This window comes from Pseudopipra pipra, chromosome 9 (assembly GCF_036250125.1).
Source record: "Pseudopipra pipra isolate bDixPip1 chromosome 9, bDixPip1.hap1, whole genome shotgun sequence".
Lineage (NCBI taxonomy): Eukaryota > Metazoa > Chordata > Aves > Passeriformes > Pipridae > Pseudopipra > Pseudopipra pipra.
This window is the reverse complement of record NC_087557.1, coordinates 1,189,658-1,216,796: the sequence shown is the minus strand read 5'-3', so window position 1 is coordinate 1,216,796 and position 27,139 is coordinate 1,189,658. Positions and strand designations below refer to the sequence as shown.

Sequence of the window (27,139 nt, the reverse complement as noted above, 5' to 3'; positions counted from 1 at the left end):
ATCGCTGAGTCACAGAAGCTCGGAATGGTTTGGGTTGGAAGGGACCTCAAAAATCATCTCTTTCCAACCCCCTGCCATGGGCAAGGACACCTTCCACTGGTGGAATTTAGTCACTAAACTAATAAAGAAGGGAGAAATTGTCTTTCAGATTTTTGGAGGAGGGCTCTGGCCTTGTCTGTGTTGACATTGTTGATGTTACCATGATAAAATAATTACAGGCAGAAATTTGTGAGTAATCAATGACTAAATTTCCATATTTCTTTGTAAAGAAGAGTTTTGCCTAAAAAATAAAGCGAATTTCACCTGACAGTTAAAACTACTCTCTGATGGCAGCAAACAACAATTTAATGTCTTCTGGTTACTTACAGGTTACTGAGCCTTTTGGAATGTCTTTTCAATATCTTTTTTTTTTTTTTTTACTGGTTTAAGTTTTCTTCCTCTGAGCAGAAAAAAAAAAAAATAAAATATTCAGTTGTAATAACAAATTCTCTGATGACACGAAAACATTATTAAACAACTTCAATAACCTCCAGAAACATAAATGTAATATAGGAGAAACATTCCTTTGCAAAAGTCGATTGGAGGCAGGGTTTTGATACAATTTGTCAAATCCATCTTGTTTCTAAAGCCTGATGGAAGTTAATATTGATTGCCATTTTAAAGCACAGCTTGTCAGCTTAGTTCCACTCAGCTGCCAGCATTGTCATTCCCAAGGTTTATTTTGCCTGTGCTCTCAGATCTCTGAGGCTGCTGGAGCATGTTAGAGCTGGTAATAACACAACTGCCTGATAAACAAAAGCTGTGCTGAGTATCAGCACAGCAGAGTGAAGTGCAACAGTAAAATCTCTACCTGTGTCTGGGCTGTGAATGTGCTAAAAGCACTAATCAACGTTTATTAAAAGAAAAAATGCAGTAACAACAGAACGGCAGCAGTCTGGTATGAATTCTTTCTCTAATATACCAATAATGAATAATATTTGCCCTGTATTTTATTTGGGGTTTTTGATATCTGCCCAGTGGAATTTTGAATTCCAGGATTAAAAAAAAAAAAAACAAACAAAACATTATTACCTATCACTGTTCTTTTCAAGTATGAAAATTTACCTTAATATCTTTAATTAGAAGCATTTCTGTTCTGGCACTTCCATGTTCTCCTGAGAGTGCTTCTCCCTGGGGGTGTCCTCAACGTGCAGTTCTAGGAGTAGGGAAGTGATGCCAGGCCTTTTTTTGGTGGTGTCTCCATTGCAGTGTCCCTGATCCATGCACAGCTGGAGCCTTCGTGCCTGGCACCCCGGGCTTTCCAGGCAGAGGGACATCAGAGATGCTTCCAGAGCAGCATTTCCCAAACTCTGAGCTCACTATGAGGGAGGAGGGTGACCAGAGCCCAGGGGAGAATTTGGTCTAAAATGCCAGAAGCACAACAGATCCCAGATTTTGAGGTACCACGACCCATAATTAAGAGGAAGGGAGGCTGCTGACCACATGGCCCTGCAGGTGTGCAGGAACAGGAGCTCCTTCTCCTCTGGAAACCCCAGGCCTTTCCTTCCTGGGCGAAAGAAGAGATTCACACATAAAACCATCTCTGCCTCGTGCTGACAGTTGTCTTGATATGCTCAACACACTCCTAAAACGCTCAGAGTGCTGTTCTTCCCTTGAATCACTGCTTTTCACGGGGAGCTTGTTCAGCTGGAAAATGCCTTGGCTGGCAGGACCCCGGGAGGTCGGGCAGCACATCACTGTCCAGCTGAGTTCCAGCCTCCTCCCTCCCCACATCTGCTTCGGGGGTTCTTTTCCATCCAGCTGGATGATTTTCTACCTATACTTGTAGGGTACAGAATGTTCCACTTGCCTGTGAAGGCTGTATTAGCCCCTCTATTTTGCCCTGTCTGCTGATTAATGGGGCGAACGACCCCAAATCCACACGGCTGCGAACTTCCCGGTACTTGGCTGCCCTCGGAGAGACATGAAGGAAAAATCTCCCCACTCGATGTGTGTGTGTGCATAAAGTGATTTATTTAAAAGGCACAGTGTATTAACAGTGCTCCCACCCATGTGCTCCTTCTCAGACAGAGACAAATTGCCCTCTCAGCAGCTGGGCCTGCCAATGCCATTTGCACTTTGCTTTTGCCAAGTGACAGGAAACTCAGCTCTGTCCCCTCGTCCCCCCTGAGCTGTCTTGTTAAAGCACATTTGGGCTGCAGGAGCTGATCTGCAGCGCTCAGCCCAGGCACTGGCACCATGGAATGGCTGGGAAAGTATCAAGGAGTTTTCCTGCTGAAGGGAACTTTTCAACACCTCCCCATCATTTGCTCCGGATGCTTAATCCCATTTAAATAACCACGTGTCCAACATGCCCAGTCATCAGCTTGCAGGTGGCCTTGCTGAGATTTTTCAGCTTGAAGTTTTTCTGCCTCTCGTTGCAGAAATTTTTTGCGGGGATTATTTCCCCCCCAAATATTGACTTTTTGGTTTCAAGATTACTGTTGATGTGCTCGGGCACAGGAGTTGCTCAGCCCACCTCAGGAAAAGAGGCACATTAAGAAGATGAATGCATTTATCAGGCAAATCAGCTGGCTGATTATATACTTTTGGGTTTACCTGCAAGACATTGTTTGAATAAATCCTTTTCCCCCTGTAATTCCATGTGCAAACAGCTGTGAGTCCTCACCTTTCAGTCCCTGGAAGAAGTAGGTCTGATTTATGGTGTTTACCTGGCAGTGCCTGTGGTTTGGTACTGAACAGGCTTCAATCTTCACCTCCTCAAAGAAAACAAAATCTTATTTATTAACAATGAGAAACCTACAGGATCCTTTGCAAGCATTGTCTGACAGTGCACTGCCAGATCCAGAGAAGCCAATTAGTGCAGGAATGGCAAAGGATGAACTTCAGGCAGGTCCACTCTGTCCTTTTGCTGCTGGGGGCACCCGAGGCTGTAGAATAAAGGGAAGGCAAAGCTGGATTTCTAGATCAGATAAAGTGACCTGCACTGGCTGCTTTGGCTGTGACAATTGGGGTTTTTGCACCATTTCTTTCAGGACACCTGTTTCATGATTTAATCATTCAGGTCGCTTAAACTTCTGGGGGTGAACTAAAAATAGATGCTGAGTTTGAGCCATTAGTCTGGCTCTGTATTTCCCAGGGAACAACAGTCCAACAGTGCTGTGAAAAATGATGGTTTGTTTGGTTTTTTAAGAAAAAAAAGAATAACTGAACCAGTGCAAAAAAACCCCAGACCAAATGAAAAAAAAACAACAATCCAACACTCAAAAAAAAAAAATGAATCAAAAAACCCCCAAACAAACACCCAAAGAAAACCAATAAATTAAAACCCCCAAACAACCCCCCCAAAAAAAAATGAATCAAAAAAACTCCAAACAAAAACAATTAATAAAAAAAAGCAAACCAAAAACCTAAACAAAGAAAATGAATTAAAACAGCCCAAACAAAACCAATGAAACAAACATCCCCAAAACAAACCCCCAAACAAAAGCAATGAAAGGAAAACCCCAAAACAAACCCCTAAACAAAAGCAATGAAACAAAAACCCCAAAACAAACCCCCAAACAGAAACAAACAATGAAACAGAGACCCCCCCAGACAAACATCCAAATAAAAACTGGGAATCAAAAAACTCCAAAAAAACCACCTAATAGAAAATAATGAATTAAAACCCCCAAACAAACACTCAAACAAAACCAATGAAACAAAAACCCCAAAAACCCAAATGAAAACAGTGAATCAAAAAACCCCAAATGGAAACAATGCATGAAAAAGCCCCAAAACAAACATACAAACAAAAAGAAACAAACAACAACAACAACAAAAAACAAACAGAAAAACTGGTTTACTTTGTGTACAGAGAATTTAAAAATATTCAAATCCGTGAGAGATTGTGAGGGAGGAAAACAGTCAAATCAAAGATGTTTCTATGGCACTCTTAGGTGGAAAGCTGTCTCTGGCAGTGTTTAAAGTGCTTGTTAATCTTCTGCCTGAATATTTCCCAATCAGGAAAAGAAATAACAAAGTACAGAACGCTTTTTTTTTGTTAAATTAGGTGAAATACTATTAGATGTATTTAACTGAATGATTCTCTGCTGAGCTCTCAGACATTTTGGATGTTGATTTTGGTTTTTTTTTGTTAATAGATGTGTTTTTTTGCAGTGTTCACCACGATGTATTCATCAGTCTCTGGCTTCTGAGCTGTTTGTCATTCAGAACAGGGCACTCTCTCCTGGGTGACTGGAGCACTCCTTGATCCCCCAACTGAAATGGCCAAAGATAATTAAACTAACAAATGGCAAACAGTGAATAGCAAATAAGGAGTATCGACCCTGTCTGAGCAGGTACAGCCTGTCTGTAGGTGGATCCAGAGGTCTGGATAAATGACCAAGGAGTTCTGCAAACAGGCTGTTTGCAGGTGGATCCAGAGGTTTGGATAGATGACCAAGGAGCTGTGCAAACAGGCTGTTTGCAGGTGGATCCAGAGGTTTGGATAGATGACCAAGGAGCTGTGCAAACAGGCTGTTTGCAGGTGGATCCAGAGGTTTGGATAGATGACCAAGGAGCTGTGCAAACAGGCTGTTTGCAGGAGCACTTCCAGCCAGGAAACGAGAAGGGGCAGGAAAACGGCTCAATTAGGTCTTGTGAGTTTGGGTAACACAGTCATTGTGCCTGGGACAGCTCAGCTTGGCTTTTGTCCCTCCAGGTCTCTGGAAATCACTTGGAGCTCTGCCAATTCCACCAGGAGCACAACCAGTTTTCATCATAATATTCAGTCGAGATCAGTCTTAATATTCCAGGATTACATTTGTCAGCTGGTTCAATTAGATCCTTTTAATGTCCACATTAATAAATGTTGTTTGGTTGGGTAAATTACCTTCACACGGGGAAATGTGTTCAGTGCTGCTGTTTAGATGTGATGTCACTGCAGTATCTTTATAGGAATAAATATATTTTTGTGATCACAGAATCATAGAATAGGCTCAGAACATCCTGAGCTGGAGGGGACCCACAAGGAGCAGATCCAGAGGAGGCATCAAGGTGAGCAGAGGGATGGAGCAGATCTCAAAGGTCTTTTTCTACCTCAACAATTCTGTGATTTCATGGTCAAACAGTGTCAGGTTCTGACAAAGAGAGAACTCCTGAAGTCTGGAATCACCTCTTTCCTGCTCACTCACTTATTTTGCACAGCCTGTGGTGTTAAAACTGAGATGTACCGGGGAAATTTTCCACGTTAAACATACTTCCATTAATATGGAATTAAACATAATTGCATCTTAAATGTTAAAATAATGTTCCATAAACATAATTTTCCCAGCATGATGGGAAAATGTAATATAAATATAACAACAAGGTTGTTAATCAGGACTAAAGTACATCCACAAGTTGGTGTAATATCTGCTGCCTGCCTGACCCCAGAATTTTGGGCAGGCTTACCTCTTCTTGTAGACTTCTGAACTTTTTAAAAGTGTGGCAAAGAACTGCAGGTAATTTAAATCAATAATCTGGTTCTTGTCTGACAGCTTTGGTATTTTATACATATTCATACACTCCTTCAAAGCTGATTTCTCTTTATTCTTCAGAGGGTGAGAACTTCATTGCTAATCAGAACATTATTTCTCCTTACAACTTCCAGCAAATGAATCTCACCCCGTTGTTTAAATTGAAATTTTGAGCCGCCAGTCAAGACAGGTCAAATGGGAAATGGAAAAAAAAAGTAGGATCCCTGAGTACAAAGAGCAAATATCATCTATATGCACATACACCCCTGGCTCCGTGGATTCTCCAGGAGGTTTGTCTCCATCCAGATGGCAGCTATTCACGTGGCCTTCCTACCTTGAGAAGTTATTTCAATTCAAAGGAAATAAAAGCTTTTAAAATGCCATCCACTCACAGTAATTGACTGTGCCAGCAGGTTAAAATAGCTCTGCAATGAATATTCCACTTCAGACTGGGGGTGTTGCTGAGGAGGGTGACCCAGCTGTGTCTGCAGCAGCTCCTGTCACAGTTTTTCTGGAAAAAAAAAATCCAACCAAATAAACAACCAAAACCTCTAGTGTGGAGAGAAACCTCTCCTTGGTGCTTTTTTGTGTTTTATTGTGCTTTATTGTGTATTTATTCCCACAGCAGCAGGAAATCCAGGCCCTAAACACTGAGGCCACCACGTGAGAGATGCTTCAGGAACAGCAGAAGCGAGGAGTTCTTGTCCTGATGAATTTTGAGTTGATGACTCCACCAAACTCTCCAGAAGAAAGAGAAACACAAAGGTTTAGTGGCTGATATGAGAACCTGGAGTGGGTTATTGGAAAAATGAGCCCTCCAGCCCCTCCCAGCACCACTTTAAATCGATCAAGGCTGGGTTGCACTCTCCAGGTCCTGGGAATGCGAGGAATTAAAAACAGTTCCAGCAGTTTAACATCCTGCTGCAGGATAACCTCTGATATTTTGAACTGGGCCATTGTTCTCATAAAAACACCTTTCTCAGCTCGAAGAATTATGTAGCACTTGCCCTCAAAGCCTTGGTAATTGCTGCAGGTAACCCCTTGGATAACTCAGCGCTCCGTTTGCACCACTCCTAAATGTCCCTCTTGGAGTAATTTAGGGAAGGGAGGTCACCCCACCAACACAGGGACATTTATCTAACACAGAGGTAGCTCTGCATTTTATATCACACCTCATTTTTTTGTCCTTACAAAAGGACAAAGGACATGGGAAAATTACAACCTTTTTAGAGTTAATAAGTGTAGGTGGCTCTGAGTAGAAAATGTTTCACTAAATTCTGAAAGCTCCTCTGTGTCACATGTTTTTACTTCTAAATACTTGAATTATCTGCCTGAAATCATTAATTTCAACTGGAAGACACCTCCAAATGCCAGCAGAGACAGAATCATTCCTACCACTGGAGAAGAGAGGATGCAAATGGCTCCTTTAAATATACTCAACTTTTTTTCCTAAATTCTCTGGGCCATCAATAACCCAGTTTCTTTTCCTGTGTATTGCTGCAACAGAAGCTTCTGGAGACAGATGAGCTGCACTGAGTTAGTCCCTGCCTCTGCTTTTCCTGCTTTCATGCTGGAATCGTGCAAAAGCAGGAAAGAATTTTGGCAGTTGGAGTCACAGGCGGATTTGCTCTTGGTGCCATTGTAATTTACTTGTTCAGATAAATGTCTTTTCCACTTGGGTGATTTCTTTACACTCTGCATGTTCTTGAGCAAAGTTGAAAGTCTGAAAAGATGCTTCGACTCAGCCCTTTCTACTTGGAATCACTTAAAAAGTATTATGGGATTATTGGTTTGCTTCTCTTTTTTACTCATGGCTGGAAAAAAAAAAAGAAGCTGCATGTAACAAGAAAGAAAGGAAAACATCCCAAACATACCCTTAGGCTAAGCAAGGAAGGTTTATTGGGAATGGAATTTGAGCAGGGCATGAAGTGGGTTGTGTTGTGCCCTCTGTTGGAGTTTCCTGGGAATTTAGGGATGAGATAACCCCAAGAGCAGAACCACAGCGCTCGGGGATGTTACATTTCTGATTTATTAAGTAGGATTGTGAGTTCTGGGATGAGGTTTCTGCTGTATGACTTCTCTTCTCTGACACTCCAAGTCCTGGCCCTGCCCCATTTGGGCCCAGGAGAGCAGGACATCCCACAGCTCCACATTCCCATCCCTGGGGAGCAGCCCAGGCCCTGCCTGCACTGTCCTCACTGTGGGCTTGGAATCCCACAAGATAATCCCATGTCTGAGCAGAGGTAATCCCACAAAGGGCTTGTTGCTCCCTATTTAAGGTTTTATAACTTGTCTGCTTGGCCAAGACCTCACAAACCTGGGCCAAGCTCTTTGGTTTCCTCCCCACCTCCAGCCAATCTGCTGCTGGTTTTGGGTCACTGTCACCCTCCAACCTCCTGCCCAAGATATATTAGAAGGTTCTAGGATTTCTAAAGCCTGTCTCAGTCGTTAGGCACAGCCCAGAGCTTTTGGGGAGGTTTCTCCCATAAAAATGATGTGTATTTTTCTCTTCCCTGCACGTGCCAGAATCTACTGATGAGTTTGAGCTGAGCAAGTGGAGCCAAGGTCTCAGGTGTGTGAGTGATGCTTTCAGGGAAGGTTCACCCCATGACAGCAATTTATTACCTTTATTAACTATTTGGAAGAGATGACTGGATAAAAAAGGCACATAATCAAAGAGCAAGGAGGAAAAGGGCATTATGTATTAAAGCTGACTGAGAGCTGATACAAATTTAACCTTATTTTTTTAGTTGGCTGAATGACTGCAAACGGTGTGTATTTTAACACAACCAGTGAAAGGTCTTGCATTTAGTAATAAAAAAATGTAGGTGCCAATTGTTCCGGGAAGAACTTTGGGAAGGGTCTGAGCGCTGGAGGGGAATATTTAGAGAAGTGGAATATTTAACTCCTCAGTGCCCAGCCCTGGTGTTGGCATTTAAAAGTGCTACAGGAAAATGGGAACGAGTTAAAAGAAGAGCCATGACATTGTGGAAAGCCTCAGAAAAGAGGTTCTGGGATAATATCTAGCATGGACAAATTTTTATTGCTCTAAACCAGACTTGAAAGCACTTCTCTCTCTCGAGGGGGCACAGTCAGAGGAAAGGGCAATCCTAAAGAGAAATTTAATAACAAGACCTGATGCCCCAAAGTTGTGGGTAAACAAATGTACAACGTAATGTATATGGTTTCTGCTTTTTGGGGAGCTTTTTTAGCCTTTCTTATTTTGATTTTTTAAACCTGGAGGGTAATTAACCACTGGAATATCTTACTGATATCAGCAGACTCGACATCAGAGAAAATATTTATACCAAGGGTGGGTTATTTTTTTCCTACACATCTATGGTATTTGATGAAAGACATTATTTCAGGGAATTTTTGTGTCTTGTGCTCTTTATGACCTCAAAACCAACACATCTTTTTCAAAAGGCTAGGAGAGTGTTGTAAGAGGAGTCTGGCCCAGGTGAAGGAAAGCAGAGCAGAAAAGAAGGTCCTCTTCTCAAAAGAAATGACCTAACTTAGAAACAAACCACCCCCAAAAAACAAAGAGGTAAATTAACAGCATAAAATGACCAGAATAATGATTATATGCTGATTTGCAGTCAGTCTGGATGAGATCAGGGGAGGATGCTTGGGTGAGTAGGGATTGCAAAATAAGCAGAAGGATTGAACTGCCCTATTTTGTTATTCAGTGCTGGAAACAATCCACAGAACAGCCCAGAGCTCTGAGAGGGAACGTGAGGCTGATCCTGCCAGGCCCTGAGCTGTCTGCTCAGCACAAAACCTGAGGCAAGGAGTGTTTGAATACCTCTCCTGCCTGACTTTCAGTGCTGTGATCAAAGTGTGTGGCTCATTTTTTGGGGAAGACAAAGACGGAAGGCAGATGGAGACAAACCATCCCAGAACAGGGTTTAGTGCTGGGCTTTGACTTTGCAGAAGGGAGAAGAAAAGGCCCTGCCTTTGTCTGCACCAGCCTTTGAGCTCTGGGGGCCGTTTGGAAAGGTGACAGTGGGTGTTTAGTGCATCTCAGGAGGGGCAAAGCTTTGTTTCAGTGACAGATCAGGTACATCCACACTCAGCTCCACCAAAGGAAAGGCCCCCCTTGGATTCAGGGAGCTTTGAGTCCATTCCTGCTGCTGTTTCTGACTTCAGTGAGAGCTGCACACTCTAAACATCTTAGAAAATTCCAAACCCATCATCTTTATCTTTTTTTACACTTTCTTTACTCGTTTCAAACCCGTTTGTGTGGAGCACATTGTGGGTATGGCCCTGACAGAACAATACCTTCAGTCTGCACCACTTTGGGCAGCACACAGGAACTTTTTGAGGCTGTAAAGTTTCAATGAGAACCTCTTCATTATTAAAAACCTCAAACTGCCTTGTTTACTATTGAAGCCCAGTTCTCTTTTGCTCTTGAGCCCCATGTCTTCTGCTCTGCAGTAAAACAAACTTTTTCTAAGCCTTTTAACTGGGCTTTTTACGTCTGGCTGTGGTACATCCAAGTGATGTCACCTGAGCTATTTTTATCTGCCAAGCATTTTTTTCACAACAGCAACAGCTCCCAGTTAGGATATTTATATGTGTGTAAGTGTGTAATATTGGTATTACACTGTGCAGTGGGACTGGAGACACAGAAGGGGAAAAGGAGTTGGAAAAGTGAGGCTGGTGGTGCAATCATGGGGAAAAGGGAGGAACACATAACAACCCCCTCTTTTACTTGGGTTGGATACCTTGTGGAAGGTGTCCCTGCCCATGGCACGGGTTGGAATGAGTTTTGAAGTCCCTTCCAACACAAACCATTCTGGGATACTGTGATAAACAGTTCAGTGATTGCAGCCATTAAATACAAGGTTTTCCTTAACTCTGACATAAGAAATCCAGGCCTGTTTTCCAAATGCAGGTCAAATCCCCACTTTTACTCACTTTATTGGTAGCATTTGGATTAGGTTGTTACTTCTTTTGTTGGGCATTTAAAGGACTATCTGTACACTGAATACAACACGAGAATCCTTTGATAGAGCCATGAATTTCCAGGGATTTGCTGTCCATAGTTGGTAAACAAAGCAAAAGCAGCTCTGTTGAAATATCCCTTTGCTCTTGCTGGCACTGTGACCCTACACACATGAACCCAGGTAAAAATATCTTCACACCTATGGAAGAAACGTGCTCCTAATTAACCAAGGCTGCATTATCCTTCCATCTTCTCCTTCTCCAATGAGTTGTAACTGGAATTCTTCTAAGTATTCCAGGGCAGTGGTCATGGCCCAAGGCTGCCAGAGCCCAATGAACATTTGGACAACACTCTCAGGCACGTGGTGGGGATTTTGGGGTGTCTGTGTAGGGCTTGATGATCCTTGTGGGTCCCTTCCAACTCAGTGTATTCTATGGTTCTATGGAATATGGAAAAATTCAGTCTCAAAACCAAAATAGGATGTTTTAAGATAACCTAAGGCATGACCAAACTCCACTTTCTTATCAAAACTGCTGATCTCTACTTTTGTTTCAGTTGAGGAAGTTGTTTTGTCGTGGCAGCACAAACCCTTTTGGGTCTGAGAATGTATTTCAGTCAAAAAGCAATCGGGGGAAAATCTACTGCTTTGCAAATCTTCTCATAAATTTGAGGGATCACTTGCCTTGCAATGAAGGGTTATTCTGTGGAGTGAAAAGGAACACAGTCCCTACAGTTGCCATCTAACTTGAATTATATTTAACCTGGAGAATAAACTCGGCATAAGAGTTATGCTGCAACATTAAAGTGGAGTCTGTGTGCCAGCACCTAAATGACTGTGAGGGCATTTACAGACTCCCCCCAATTACTCTTGTGCTAACCCCAATAACCAGAGCTGAGCTAAATCACAGATACCTGCACTGCTCCCAGGCTTTGCCCCAAGACTTTGAGAGATGAGCAATTTGAAACTGGTGCTTTACTGTAAACCCTGCAGATACCAATATAAAAATATGAAACGAAGCCAAATCAGTCAAATACAGGGTGGAGAGAGACTGTGGACAAGGGATGGAGGGACAGGACACAGGGAATGGCTTCCCACTGCCAGAGGGCAGGGATAGATGGGATATTGGGAAGGAATTGCTGGCTGGGAGGGTGGGGAGGCCCTGGTACAGGTTGCCCAGAGAAGCTGTGGCTGCCCCTGGATCCCTGGAAGTGTCCAAGGCCAGGTTGGACGGGGCTTGGAGCAACCTGGGCTAGTGGAAGGTGTCCCTGCTCATGGCAGGGGGTGGAATGAAGTGATCTTTAAGGTCCCTTCCAACCCAAACCATTCCATGATTCTATGATTCAGGTGTCTGTGAGGTGTTTGTGAAAATGAATATGATTGGGTAACCACTGAAACACTCAATAATTCACATACTTTCTGAGGTTCTTATAACGATTTCCAGGCCAAGAGTTGTGAAGGACAGGCTTGTGCAAGGAATTTTTAATTCATATATTTAATTCTCTTTCTGTGTTGGAGAAAACTCCTGGAAGCCTGTTCTTAAATGTAAATGGATATAACTTTCAAAAACTTCATTAATGACTCACTGATTATCAAGAGCTGAGCTCTTTATTCATGTATAGTGAACTGAAGTTTCATTTCTTATGATTCTACCACTCTTTCCTCTTCCTTCTAGTTTCAGCAGATGGATCATTAAAAAGGGTCCCTACAGCATAAACTTATTTAAAGGTATTCCTGGCTGCTTTGGCAATAGAAAGAGACTTGGAATTTAGTTTCTAAAAGTCAGTATCCCCTCATTTCATGTAATTACAAAACTACATCATTTTTAAAAATGAGACATTAACTCCACATTTATGATATTTAATGTTCTGGATGTGCAGATGGGATGCATGCAAATGTGAAATTTAAAAAATGGTATTTTAGAAAGCCTGTACCCTGAGACCTTTTGTACATGACTTAGGGGAATCGGCAGCAAATCCATTCAAAGCCGTGAGTTATGGATGATAAAAATCCGGGCAACTTGTCTAATAAATAATGGCACTAAAAACCTCTTCCCCAGTTCATATTTCTAGCGGGAAAATGTACGGCTTGGTGTGACTGAAATGCAAATGCTGTGCCCTGAGCTCTGGGCTCCTGAGGGAGGAGGAAGTGATGCCCCAAAAGGTGCAGTGGAACTGTTTAGAGACAGAGTTTTTAGCCTTTAAACACCAATAAATACCAAGGTTTTTATTCAGGCAATGTTGGAGAGCAGCCCAGCTCGCGCTGGACAAACTGCTCTGCCTTCTCAGTGAAAAGACAGGATTATATATAATTTCTATGAGTGATTACAACGTTTTTACGTACATATTCATATAATTGTGACATCTAATTATAATATTCATGATAGGCGGAGTCTGGGGTGGAGTTGTCTTTTTGGGGTGATGTTCGGTGGTCGTTCCTGTTTCTTCAGCCTCAGGGGGTCGCATTTTTACTCTTCTTCCTCGGCTGAACTTTTCAGCTTTCTTGTTTTTTGCTGATTTCATGGTGAATTTTGCAAGACTTTTGGACTCCAGCCCTTATTTCACCCCTTATCTTTATTTATGTAGGTGTGTGAGCATCCTTCTAGTGTACGGTACCATCTGATCCTTAAGCTCTGGTTTCTATCTCTACCTAAGCAGTACATTCTAGCTAAGCATTACATTTTTTTTTGAGCAAGAGATTCCCCAGATCAGTATTCAGGGTTAACTCTTCAGGCCCTAGCTCTGTTTCAGAAGGGCCCCTCCTTGGCCAAACCCACAGATGGAGACAGAGCCCAGTGGCCCCAACTGGTCACGTGGAACTCCCCAGCAGGGCTTAGAAAAATGGAACTGAGAGGCAACAAGCAAAGGAGGAAGCAAAACATCCTTCCTGATTTCTGTCCATGGCCACAGTTGGCTCAGCAAGGTTTTCCTTCTCTTGGCAAACCCTGCTCCCTCCTGCAAGAAGAACCTCCTCGTGCGGGTGTCACACCAGGGTTGTTTTGTCCTTCCAACCACTCGGGTTGGAAAACACCCCCAAGATCATCAAGCCCAACCTGTGTCTGGCACCATGGCTCGAGCAAAACTTTCAGAAGGCACCTCAGTTTTTGCTCACCAACATCTCCTGTGGTTGTGAGGTCCCATCTGTGGAAAATCTTCTCCTTTTTGGTTATTTTTTGAGCCTGTCACCTTGACAAGTGGCCTCAGTGTCACACTACTGGCAGAAGGGATCCACCTTTGGGATCCACAGAGTTCCACCATCACCTTCCAAGCTGATAAAAACCTCAGTTTTACTCAGGGTGTTGGGTCAGTCTCATGAAATTGCCACTTATTTGCCTTCAGGTTTGCTCTTCATGGACTCACAGAGTCCACACATTGAATGAATATTTAAGTATGCCCAGATTACAGGTGATAACAGGATCAAAATGAGCAAGCAGGAGGAAAAGTAGCACAGGAACAAAAGCCCAAAGGGTTTTATTGCTGCGTTGTTTCTCTTCTATGTATTTCACAGTCGCTTTTGCAGTTCCTAATGCCCTATAACAAGAGAAAAATCTGTCTATTTAAGAAGATACTTTAAAACTCACTTGTCAGGTTGGAGCTGGCCATTGGCATTTCTTGCAGTGAGAAAAGAGATGGGCAGAAGTGACTAATATACAATATATTTCCAGATTTTATGTTCTGGCAGACGCTTGAGCAGCAGAGGAAAGTTCTTGAGTGACAAAGTCATGTAAAGAGGTGGAAATGAGATGTCAAGGGAAGGAAATGGGACTTTTTTGGCACTACAGCTCTCCTGGCTTTGGTCAACCACCAGCAAAAGTCAAAAGGATCATAGAAAAACCATGCTGGGAAGAACAAACAGGTTAAACTGTTGGGAAAAAAAGCTAAATGGAATAAACTGTTGGGAAAATGTTAAAAATCTCTGTTTCCATCTCTGTTGTCATGGGTGGTATTATAAGGAAAGGGCCAGGGAAGCTACCATAGGCAGTTTATCTTTTAAATCCAAACCAAGAATTATAGGTTTATAATATTTTTCAAGCTAAAACTAAGTTTTTATATGTTTTGTTTTTTTTTAAACCTAGGGCATTTTTCTTTCATTTTTCTACTTATAAATGGGATCAAAGCTTTCCCTCAATTTCAAAGTGTCCTTTTTTGTTTGGTTGTTGGATCATAAAAGCCAAATCCAAACCCAGAGAATTCTGAGTTCGTTATTTCCAAAGTAACTTAATGTTTGTATCCCCCTCTTTTCCACTGTTTTGTCTTCATAGGGAAATGCAAAGAAGTTGAGAAAAGGAACTTCTGTAATTAAATTAGTCACAAAAAATGAGCAAACCAGAACATCACATATTCCACTAATTAGCTGTGCCTTTTTCCCCCCACATCATTAATATCCCTTTTGCTGAAGTTATTAAGATGAAAAATGGTTATCAAGACTTTATTTTTATAATCAGAAGTATATTTATTTCTCATACATATAATTCCTTCTGACATCAGTCACCTTAATCCCACATTATTTGTGCTCTGACACTGCTGTAATTATCTCCTCCTCTTTAACAAAGCAGCTTTATTTTGAGGCAGAACTAACAGAGGACCAGAAGCAAAGGAAGTGGGACTTCCAGAAGCAAAGGGGGTGGGACTGGATGAGCTTTAAGGTCCCTCCCAACACAAATCATTCTGGGATTCTATGATTGTATGGATTGCACTCTTCTCACCTTGCCGGGCCACACTCAAGTGTTGTTGTGATGAAAACCCTTTAAATCGTCCAACTATTTAATTTTATTACTAATAAAACCATTCCCTGCCCTCATGTTCTGTAGAGAGTGGTGAATAGCTGCCACCCAGAGAGTCAGAGAATCCCAGAATCACAAATGGATTTTGTTGGAAGGGACCTTAAAGCTCATCCCATTCCAGCCCCTGCCACGGGCAGGGACACACACGTTGCTCAGAGCTCCATCCAGCCTGGTCTGGTGATCCAGGGGTAATTTGTCCAGGCAAACCCTAATGTGGAGGATGAACTGCAGGGTGATTCACATGCTGAAGAGGCCCTGTTAGCAATGCCACAGATGCTGATGCTGCTTTGGGTACTGACAGTGATGAGTGGTGTGTAATATCTGATAAAGATTAGAGGCCTCAAAATCAAAACAAAGCTGCTGAACAGGGATCCCATGATACCAAAACACCATTTACAAGCTGTGACAGCAAGATAATTGGCCTGGGTGTGGCTTCTACTTACTGGAATAAATGATGATAAATAGTGACTCTGGCTGGACTTTGACTGGGGGAAAATGGAATACTCAGAGATATATTTTTATATTATTGCTGCTGTCAGAAGGCTGGAGAAGCGAATGTCTGCATTCTTGTGTGATCTGTGAGTAGAACAGAGCTGGCTGTGTACAAGCAAACTGCTGCCCTGCTTCCCTGTGACTCCCACATTGTGCTCCTTCCTCCATCATACCCTGTGTGCCTCATCCATAAACCCAGCCTGGATCCATTCCTCCTGCTGCCACCTCCCACCGTCATTATTCTTGTCACCCGTGACTTTTCCATCACTTAAGAATTTTCTCTTGACCTGAAAATTGGGTTGTCATCTCAAGATGGATCGTGAAAGGAGGAAACATTGCTCAATGAGTCCCTTCTTAACTGTCCTCCATGAAATAGTGGGAAATAATGTCAGGGAATGTGATGCCCGTCCATCACTGTCCAGGTGTCTCAGAAAGCTGAGAACCATCATTTCTGCCCTTTCTTGCAGCCACAACCATATGACCAAAGTACTCCAGGTGATGTAAAACACACCCCTGGGAAGGAGAAACTTGCTGGAAGAAGAGTAAGTAAGGCAAGAAGGACCCTTTAGCCCCCTGACAGGTTTGTTTGAGCCCTCTCAGGTCCTTTTTTTGGGTCTGCGAGGAAGATGATGCTGGGGAAAGGGATGGAGGAACCCTTTTGACCAACCCCTTTTATAAGAAGGTATCACTTTGTTCTCAGAGGAGCTGTTGGGCTGCCAGGCTGGCTGAGAATCTGGGCTTTATTGCCTGAGTCAGGACTTGGGAATTAACATTTCTATCCCAACTGACTTATGTTGGTGAGCAGTGCATAGAGCTGAGAGTTTATAGAGTGTTGACATAGCTTTGAATTGGGGTTTTAGACTTAAACTGCAGGAGTTGTCTTTAGCTCTAGGATAAGCACTGCTTTTATAAAATTAAAGGAACAACAGAGGGAAAAAAACCCCCCAGTGAACCTACAGGCCTCTTCCCTTTAAAATTATGCCTGAACTCACCACAGAATGGGAGAGGTACATTTGTCAGTGTAGTGTTAAACACGAGATGCTGAGTTGCCAGGAGGAACATATTTTTTATGACAGGCAAGATAAAGTATCCACTGTCTTTTAACCAAGTAAATACTGCAGGACTGCTCATTAAAAATTCAGTGATCCATCTTCATCCTACACCTCGAATTTCTCGTGGTGAGTGACTCAAAATTGGTTCGAGTGGCAGATCCTTGGATTAGGAATTGTGGATTTTCGCTCTGCAGGTTTATTACAGGGTGCCCCAGCACCACCAAAGACAGAATGCTTACCCTGTGCAAATCAAAATGAAAACAAATGGTTCCAATTAAAGGGATCTGGATAGAAAAGTTGTTGCAGAGATGAGAGTGGAAAGGGAAGAAGGACCCACCATTGACTCAGAGGTTTGGAGTGTAACTGAGATGGGATGGAGCAAAAGGGACGTTTTGACTTTCAGATTCAGGCATTATAAACTGAATAAACAATAAAAGGGCATCTGTTGAAACTGGCTGCTTCCAGTTGTTCACAACATACTCCTGGTGAGTCTCCCCACCCCTCTCCTGACCCTACAACTGCAGTGGAGATTTGAAAACACCCTTTTCTGAAGAGACTTTTCCAGGTAACTTTGCAGTTACTTCATCTCCTTTTCCCCAATAAACCAGCCATTCAAAGGCAAGGCAGACACTTCACCAGAGAAACAGATGATCTCTTAAGGCTATGTGGGGTTTTTTTTAGCACTTGAATCCAATTGAGTAGCAAAGGGAAGAATAACATACTTCAGGAATTCAGACCATACATTTTGCACACGCTGAGTTCACCCCTCACAACACACTCCTCATGCAGTGGGACATTTGTTAAATTGAAAGGTGCCTCTTGCAGAATAAATCCCAAGAAGTCTGTTGCCATTAACTGCAACAATTTTTGTTGCCTCCAATTGAAAACCCTTTGGAATTCTCTTATTAAGGTATTTCTGTGCCAGAGGACGGAGAGCAATGGTGTGCAGAACTCAGGCTGACTGCTGTGGGAAAGCATTGATGGGCTTGAATAAGGAAAATGGAGAAGTATCCTTATGAAAACCTCTGTTAGTTTTATAACAGCACATTTCAGCACTAAGGAAGGAAAGAAAACTTTTATAATGATAGTAATGGTGGGTTATTTTGCCCACTTGCTGTCACAGATTAAGCTGACATGTCCACTTGTAAAAGGCTTCTTTACAAAGGAAACTATCCACATCTAGTTGTTGGAGTTTTCTTTTTATTTCAATGATCCCTTCAAAGTTTAGGTAAAGATATGACAGTATCTGAAAACACCTTTATGTGACTTTAGATTAAAGGTAAGATTAACATCTTCGGGTGGAACATTGAGAACCCAGTTTCATCCAGCTCAGAGGTTTCCAGACAAACCTCCTACTTTCCACAAGCTGGTTTTAAACACACAGACAAACAAATAAACAAGTGAATATTTTGTTGTGGTGTGTTTGGTTGGTTGGTTTGGTTGTTTGTTTTTCTTTGCAAAAGATTACTATATTGATTCATTTCGTGGTATCCTGAGTTTATTCCTAGGAGGAGAGAGTTGCAATTTTGCTTAGGAAGAGCTGGGCAGGACTCAAGGTGGAGGTGGGACGAGCTCTTTGCTGTCTTTTAAGTGCTCAGTAAATAACATCTCTGACTTAATGGACTTTTAATCCTGAGAGGGTCCAAACATTCAAGTTGCACTTGCTGGAAACTACATTGTTGTCAAGCCCAGGTCTCTTGGCATAGCAAGAGAGACATGAAAAATATGTGAATCTCTGCATCCTGGTATCAAAAATGCTCTTTCAGTGTGGGGGAGCAGCTGGGGTTTGTGGTCCCTGCTCTGTGCTTTGGTCCTTAGTCCAGCTTTTCATCTCCTACAAAGCACAAACACAGAAACAAAGGGCTTAAGGTCCTGCCCCTCTTCTAGAACTCCTGTAAAAAGATAAAAGCCCTGAGAGCTTCTACATTTTAAGGCCAGGATACTCCTCGAGGGGCTGTGGGTGTTTCTCAGAGTCACTCACCTTGAGATATCTGTGTCATGGAATACAGAGCTGGGGCCTGAGCCAACCACAGCCACTGCAGAGGGGCCAACACCCAGGGAGAGGAAGGTTGTCTAATTCTTGCCTTTTTAAGGTCTTTAAACCTTTTTAAGGTCTGCACAGCCAGAGCTGTGACAGACACCCCAGGATCCCTCTGCTGACAGCTCCTCTGCTTGACAGGCAGGTGAGATGACAGAACACAGTGTTATTTTGTGAGGAGAACCAGAGACCTGCAGAGGAAGAAATTGCTGGTTTACCTGATCTTTAAGGCCCATTAATAACAGTAACTTGGATTTCTCAAACTGCAGCTAAAGGCTGTATTCAAAACCTGCTGTCTTCAGTGCCTTTGCAATCGAATTACAGTCCCTCAATCTGTATTTTTGGCTCTTAAATAATTCTCTTTTGTGACTGTTTGACAAGAATCAGACGTCCTCCCATCTCATGCCTATGGAGTGCTTAATGCCTTTGTCTGGCTCCTCTTGTATTGAGGGTTTGACAGCTATGCATCAATGGCTCGTTAGATATATTTTTATTCATCTGTTCATGGGCTCAGTGCAGGTATTAATATCCATCATTGTTGTTGCCTGAAATTAAAGCTAAACTCTTTTCTGCTTGAATGTAGCACAAGCAGATTCTGGTGATCATTTATTTAAACCAGACTTTTCACCCTCACCTGCCTTCCAGGGCTCACATATCAGTGTGGCCCTGTCACATCAGAGCATGGAAAAGGGTTTGGAGAGGCCACCACTGCTTGGGAAATGCTGGGAAGGAAGGTCTGGAGTGGAAGTGGTAAACAGTGAGGATAGGAATGTCCAAGATCTTCCTGTGCTGAAGGAAAATGGATGATGCCCATTCCCTGACCTCACCAATCCCCATCTCTCCACACTCATTTTATATTTAATTTATATTAAACACTTTTATTTTTCACTGGAAAAAAGTTGGCAAATCAATCTTTCAATGAAAAAAGTTTGTTTTTTTTTCAAGTTAGCAATATTTTTGTGTTGGAATTTTCATTTTTCCAACCCCGGTGTTCCATAGATTAACAGCTCCAATAATCCCCCTAAACCCTCTGAATTTCTTTTTGCTACAATATGAAAGAAAGCTGCTGGAAACAGTTTTATATCATTTGTGTCGATAGAAAAAGAGAACAGAGCAAAATCTTGCTTTCTGATTCCCATGAACAACGTTTTCCTGGAATATTCCCTCTGTCTTGCTGTTCTTTAGCAGGGGTTGCCCCTCTCCACCCACATCCCATGAGCCAGTGTTGTCCAAACTTGCTCATACATTGTGGGGCACATGGAGTAATTCCAGTGCCTTTAATTGATTTGTGCAGGAATCCTGAGATCCCACAGCTTTATTTGTTTAAGTGACAAACCCCCAGAGGGGTTTGCAGCTGTTCAAAAGTCATCCCTCGTTTTTTTCTTCTTCTCTTTCCCTTTTTTCTTTTGAACAAAGAGACACCAACTAGTTGCTTATACTCCTTTTTTTTTAATCATCTTTTAAGAGCATTTGTCCTCTTTAGCAAATACCAGCTTCTACTTATATTATAATGCAATTCGATGAATTCTGCCAAGCATTGAATTGCTAGCATTTTGTATCCACTTTTATAATTGAATGTTTTGCCAAGTTTACTGATATTTCCTCTTTTTTTCTCTTCTCTTATCCCTTGCCTGTGCCTGTTTTTTCACTAGGCATAATGGTCAAAGCAAGGCACACACAGGGAGAGAATTCGATATTAGCACACCAAGTTATTCTCAGATAAAGGCAGCAAATGACAGTCTGGGATAAATTCAAAGGAACAATCAGGAAAGCAATGATTTTTTTCTGTCTTGTGCTGGTTTTGCCTGGGGTAGGGTTTATTTTCCTCCCAGAGGCTGGTGTTGGGCTGTGTTTTGGGTTTGGCTGGAACCAGGGTTGATAACCCAGCGATGTTTTAGCAGGGCTTGCCCAGAGCCAAGGCCTTTTCTGCTCCTCTCCTCATCCACCAGCGAGGGCTGGGGCTGCACCAGGAGTTCACCCAAGGGATATTCCATCCCACAGGGCACCATGCTCAGCACACAGAGCTGGGGGAAGAAGGAGGAAAGGGGGGGAACATTCAGAGGGATGATGTTTGTCTTCCCAAGTCAGCTCTGAAGGAGCCCAGATTTCGTGGGGATTTCTGAACACACAGGAAGGGGGAACGAATTTATTTTGCTTTGCTTGTGTGCCTGGCTTTTCATTGCCCTATTTTACAGTCTTTAGCCAATCCTACCCCCGAGTTTTCTCATTTTTGCCCTCCTGATTGTCTCCCCATCCCACTGGTGGGGGATGAGTGAGTGGCTCTCTTTTGGGTCACACCACAACACTTCTTCTGGTGCAGCTGGAATGCTGCTTTTGGGGTCAGTGAGAGCACAGACAGGCTGGAGGCTCATCAGGAAGCTTCAGGAGTTGAAGAACTGCTGGGTGAAGAGGGCAGAGATTGTGTCCATACCCTTGAGCATTCATCTATCCTTTCCTCATTCTTTTTTACAGAGCTATTGATGATTGGAGAAGAGGCTGCTCCATCCATCTGCTCCCTCCTTTGTCGTGAGTTTGCTGCTGTCACAAAGCTCTGTGACACTGCACTTGTGCATGGAATACACATATGGCCTTCTTCAGTGGCTTATAAAGTGCATCCAAACTGGTGGAGAACTGGGAGAACAATAAGTGGTTTAAATGCCTTCAGTTTGTGTCCCTCTCAACTCGAGCTCACACAGGAAGCCTCACATGCACTGGGATTGCTCTGAATTCCAGACAACTCCTTGTCTTCTCTCATCCAGTTCATTCCAGCTCCACTGACTCCCCCTGACTTCAGCAAATACTTAAGAAAAATTCTCATAAAAATGAAATAAAAGTGGGATCTCTGCTAAGGAGCAGGATAACAACTCTGGAGTTCCCTGGCTTGCAATCTGTGGCTGGTGACAATGACATTGTGTCATTCCATTGACTTCCATGAACTTTGGAAGACCCAAAATAAAAAAGGCTTGTGTTTTACAAAGACCTTATTTACTGTAACACATCTTGAATGTTAATGTGTTCCTACTTTTTTTTTTCCTTCAACATGACACTACGTTTCCCCCCTCCTGTGTTATGTAATTTAATTATATGCAGACCTTGAATGTCATTTTCTAATCCTCCGTGGTTCATTTGAAAGTCTTGTAAAATAAAACTAATTGGTGTGTTCATTAAAATGTCAGAAATATTTTTGAGTTCAATTAGATAATACAGCAGTTTTATCCAAAGTGTGCTCACAGTACAATAACTATGTAAGGAGGATGTAATTAACAGCAATTTAAATGAGCAATTGTCTTAAATTTTTCTGGCTCTTCATGCATGAGAACTTAATCAAACAGCAAAGTTCTTACAGACTTCTCCCTTCTAGAGAGAGGTGAAACACTATAAACTCATATGTAGAAAGTCAAATTGAAAGCTGTAAAACTACTGAGCTAAGGCAGACAATGATATAAAAATTAAATGCAGAAGTTATTTCCCTGCAATGTCAGCACATGGCAGGAAAGGCCAGACAGGAAGGGAGAATTTAGGGTGTGGTCACCAATTTTGAATATTGAATGAAGGTCAAAGGTGTGAATAACAGAATAGCAGAACAGATTGGGTTGAAAGGACACCGGGGCCTTCTGCTCTATTGGCCTGTTGTTTTGACTTAAAATATCACGTAAAACACCATTCACTGTTCGTTTTCTTCTGGCTCCAGTGGCTTTAAATAAAATTGTGTAAAACTACTTATTAGACAACATATTAGACAGCGTTGGTCCTGCTGGGTAATGGCTCCAGAAGGGTTTAGCAAGTCCAGCTTTCCTTTGCAAATCCAGAATCCCACCAAGTAATGTCATGTATGGCTTTACAAAAATTACTGAACTTGGTTACAATCAGTTTTCTTACCCATTTTCGTCCAAATATGCCAGTTTATCAAAACAGATGTTTTGTGGTAAAGTCTGGTTTTGCTGAGCATGTTGATTTTTGCTTTTTGTTTCCATCTCACGATTACTTTATAACACTGAAAAATATTAACATAAATTTTCTGGATTCACTTATGGTTTTCTGCAGAATTAAAAAATATGGGAAGGAATGTTCACACTCAAACAAAGCCTTTCCCTTGGCCTACAGTTAGTCAGTAAGTGAATTTGTGGACAATAAACACATTTCTGTCTGATCAGGTGACAAGACAAAATCTAAACCCATCCAAAGGCTCCTGAATTGGGCAAAACCTTCCCTGGCCCACCTTCAGCCATCACAGCTGCAGCTGAAACCATGGAAAGTACTCAGATCATGACCAAAGCTCCTGGGGTTTTAAATAAACATTTAAATAAAACTGCCCAACAGTTGGAGAAGTGTAAGTCCTGATGTCCCTTTTGTGCCAGGTGGGATGTCCCCATTTGGATGTGCCCCTGTTTTGGGATGGGGGGGTGGAATTCCTTGCTCTGGCCGTAAGTGAGAGAGCCAGAGCTCTGTGTTGGTCCTGCCCGGGGCTGAAGGCTTTGCTCAGGCAGGGAAGTACGAGCAGGAGAAGCTGCAGACAGAAAGGAGAGGGGAATTTTCCTCAGCAAAACCTCCCCCTCAGCGCTGCAGTCCCATGTCCAGCTCACACTGTGGGGGCTCGTGGCTTCACAAAGGAGCCTTTGTGCTGAGGACCTCAACAGCCCAGTTTGGGGGGTGTTTGTGTCAGTGGGTGTTTTTTGGCTGATCATGTGGAACATAATGACCTACAAGCCATCTCTGTGTGCTCTCCAAGCCTATGGCATGACTGGGGCAGTTTTAGGTACCACAGAAGACATGAAGCCATTAGAGGGTGTCCATAGGAGGGACACAAGGATGGGAAGGGCCTTGATTTGAAGCCGTGGGAGGACACTTGGTGTGTTCAGCTGGAGCAGAGGAGACTGAGGGGAGACCTCAGTGCAGTTCCAATTCCTGGGCAGGGGCAGAGGAGGGGCAGGGACTGAGCTCTGCTCTGGGGGGACCAGGGACAGCACCCAGGGAAGGGCTGGAGCTGTGCCAGGGCAGGCTCAGGTTGGATCTCAGGGAAAGGTTCTTCCCCCAGAGGGTGGTTGGCACTGCCCAGGCTCCCCAGGGCAGTGGGCACGGCCCCAAGGCTGCCAGAGCTCCAGGAGGGTTTGGATGATCCTCTGGGGCACAGGGGGTGACTCTTGGGGCTGGGCCTGTGCAGGGCCAGGGGTTGGACTGGATGATCCTGGTGCGTCCCTTCCAGCTCAGGATGTTCTGGGATCTGTGAAGGTGGTTGATGGCCAGAAAACTTACTTTTGCCACATTCTTGTCCCCTGGGGACTCTCCTGTCACCCCTGTGGTGGGAGAGCAATCTGTGACAGGGTCAGAAGCCGCGTTGCTCTCGATGCACCCACACGACAACGAGCAGAGGGGTTCTCCTGGCACAGACCGACCTTGGCCATTGGAACTTGGTTTTGCCACCTCTTGAAGCACCAAACCAAAAGAGCATCTCCAGCTTTGTGACAAAGGGTCCCAGAGGCAGGGACTTTGTATTCTGTAATGTGTGCACCCTTAATAATTAATAATTTTGTTGTTCTCCTGGAGTCAGTGAAACAGATGTCACACTCGCCATTTGAAGACAGGAGGGAATTAGACAAAAGAACATCGTGATGCACAAACTCCTGTACAAGTTTTATGGTTTCCTCTTCCCCTGATGCAACAGCATAAATAAAAGACCAGCTCTGTAAAGTGTTCCTCAGCAGGAGACAAGAGAAGAGAGATTAAGCTTCAGTGGGCCACCTTTGTGTTCGGATGTGGTGCTTGCTGCCTCTCCTCAAAGCAATATTGGCTGTTCTGCCAGCTATAAAGGAATTTTCAGCTGCTTTGTCTTGCTGGCTTTCATTGCTGTTTTTTAATTAAAGCTTAAGGAATTAAATGAAGCGGAGATGCTGGGGTTACACGAGGATGAGAAAAGATCAGGCAGGCAAATCCACCGAGGGGCAATGGGGCACAGGCTGATTCTCGGATTATCATACTCAATGATTGTTTTTTCCAGTTTAAAGCATAAACATTAATGCATTTTAAGCATCTGGGTCAGGCTGACAATGTACAACTGTCTGGGAGAATCAGATTTGAAGCAGATTGGGAGCTACTTTATTAAGATTTTGGCTGTGATTTGCAAAGGATGTTACAGCGAAAGCACCTTTCTGTGATAGCATTTGGGGAGGGAGAAACTGATAATCAAATGCCTAATAAGAAATACACCTATTTGGAAGGGAACAGCTATTGCAAGAGGCATAATTCTACCTGGTACAACACTATATCTATCTATTAGGTAGAAACATTTGTAACATTGATTGTTTTGTTTACAGACTATGGCCACATTGTGTAATTTAGCTGTAAGCTGCCATATTTAATTGAGCTGGGGGAGGAAATGAGGCCATCAGCCACGCTCCTAATATTTACAGTCATGGAGCTCTACTGTTCCATTACTCTTGTAATGGATGCAGGTTTGAATTAATTTTTAGAACTGCCAGGAATAGCAGCATATTGGTATCTCTCGCTGCTTTGTTTTATGTTCTGTGTCCCTGCAGTGTCTCTTGATTGCTACTCATTACAAACAGACTCCACTTGTTTTTACCAGAACAAAAAATATTCCCTTTCCTCACTGCACCTTGCAATCCAAACTTTGCCTTGGATTTAAATAGATGCAAATGAAATATTTAAATTTTTGAGGACTGCACCTTCTACTGTTTTAAACAATGATGAGCTTTTGTGATGAGCTGGGAGGATTTAAAATTGTATTTCTTAAGCCGTGGGCAGCAGAACTGGGGTTATTCCTTCACCTCATTTACTTTTATGGGAATAATAATGTGTGTTCATCTGGGGGGGGCAGGGTTTTATTTCCATGATTTGGTGGGATCAGGACTAGGAATTGGGCTGGGATCAGGACTAGATCAGTGAAGTGCTAAGCTGGAATCCAGGAGGGCCATGGGCTGTTTCTGGCTCTGTTGCAGAGCTCTGGGGTTTGCCTTGCAGCAGATTTCAATATATGTCTTAATTTTGTGTTGTCACATCAATGACAGGGCAATTTTGGGGTGACACTCCCCACTGTTGCACTTCCACAGGTGTCAGTGGATACCTGGGTAAAAATTCCAGCAGTGGGACCTGAGTGGGGCCTTTGAGCAGCTGAACTGGGCCAGTGGGTTGGGAAGGCTTTGAGCTGGGTTATGTCTGGAGGACTGTGTTGGAGAACTGCTTCTCATGGATTTTGCTCAGTGTGCAGCAGCCTAAGATGTCCCATGGAACCCTGGAATGGTTTGGGTTGGAAGGGGCATTAAAGACCATCCAGTGCCACCTGCCACCAGCCCAGGTTGCTCCAAGCCCCGTCCAACCTGGCCTTGGACACTTCCAGGGATCCAGGGGCAGCCACAGCTTCTCTGGGCAACCTGGGCCAGGGCCTCTCCACCCTCCCAGCCAACAATTCCTTCCCAGTATCCCATCCAACCCTGCCCTCGGGCAGTTTAAAGCCACTGCCCCTTGTCCTGGCACTCCAGGCCCTCATCAAAAGTCCCTCTCCAGCCTTCTCGTGGCCCCCCTGTAGGAACTGAAGGATCATGTAAATGCCTGGATAAACCTCTGAGCAAAATGTTGTTGAAACCTTAGAGAAAAGTCTTGAATCTCTTCTACAGCATCAGTGGCTGATCTCTGAACATCTGTCCCTTCAAACAGCATCCTCAGAGTCACCAGGGGGCTGAGCTGGACTTCACTGGTGAGGAAAATGCTCAGATCCAAGCAGCAATTGCCTAACCTCAATTGTTTCTCATAAACAGAACTACTGAAACAGCAATACAGGGCTTTTATCCCCATGACATGGAGGGACAGAAATTATTTATGTTTGTAGCTGCCAGTTGCTTGTTTGGTAATCCAGCCAAAGCATAAGCTTTAATTAATCCAAAATTCAAATTTACTGTGGAAAATAATGTGACATTGTCATATTCTAATTCTTTATTTGGATCTGGAGAAACTGAGTTGCTAAGAGACAGTATTACTTTTTTTTAATTTAATGTGACTCTTCTTCATGGTTTCCTAATTAATAGTTGATGTCTGGTGTTTATATAATGCCAATCTCAGCAGATCATACAGAGACTGAGTTTTGTATAACAATCTTTAATAAAGATGCACTTTTTTTTGAGCTTCTTTAATATGTTATAAAATAATTAAATAAAAATGTTTTCATTTAAAAAAAATATTAAAGAAGAAGGAAAAAGTAGCTTATAGTACTTCCTGCAGTTCTGCAACCAGTTTGTGGTATTTGTTTCTTACAGGGTGGGGGTTAGTGTTAGGGTTTAGGGATGAAGCAGTATTTTTATCCTGGTAAGCTTCAT

The 27,139-nt window shown here is 43.0% G+C and overlaps 1 long non-coding RNA gene across 1 annotated transcript; it reads left to right on the top strand.

Moving 5' to 3' along the window:
* The first annotated feature begins 1,522 nt into the window (after nt 1-1,522).
* Nucleotides 1,523-7,179, top strand: LOC135418594 (uncharacterized). Its single transcript, XR_010432554.1, has 2 exons — nt 1,523-4,343; nt 6,127-7,179. It is a non-coding gene; the product is annotated as an uncharacterized LOC135418594 (long non-coding RNA).
* The last annotated feature ends 19,960 nt before the right edge of the window (nt 7,180-27,139 follow it).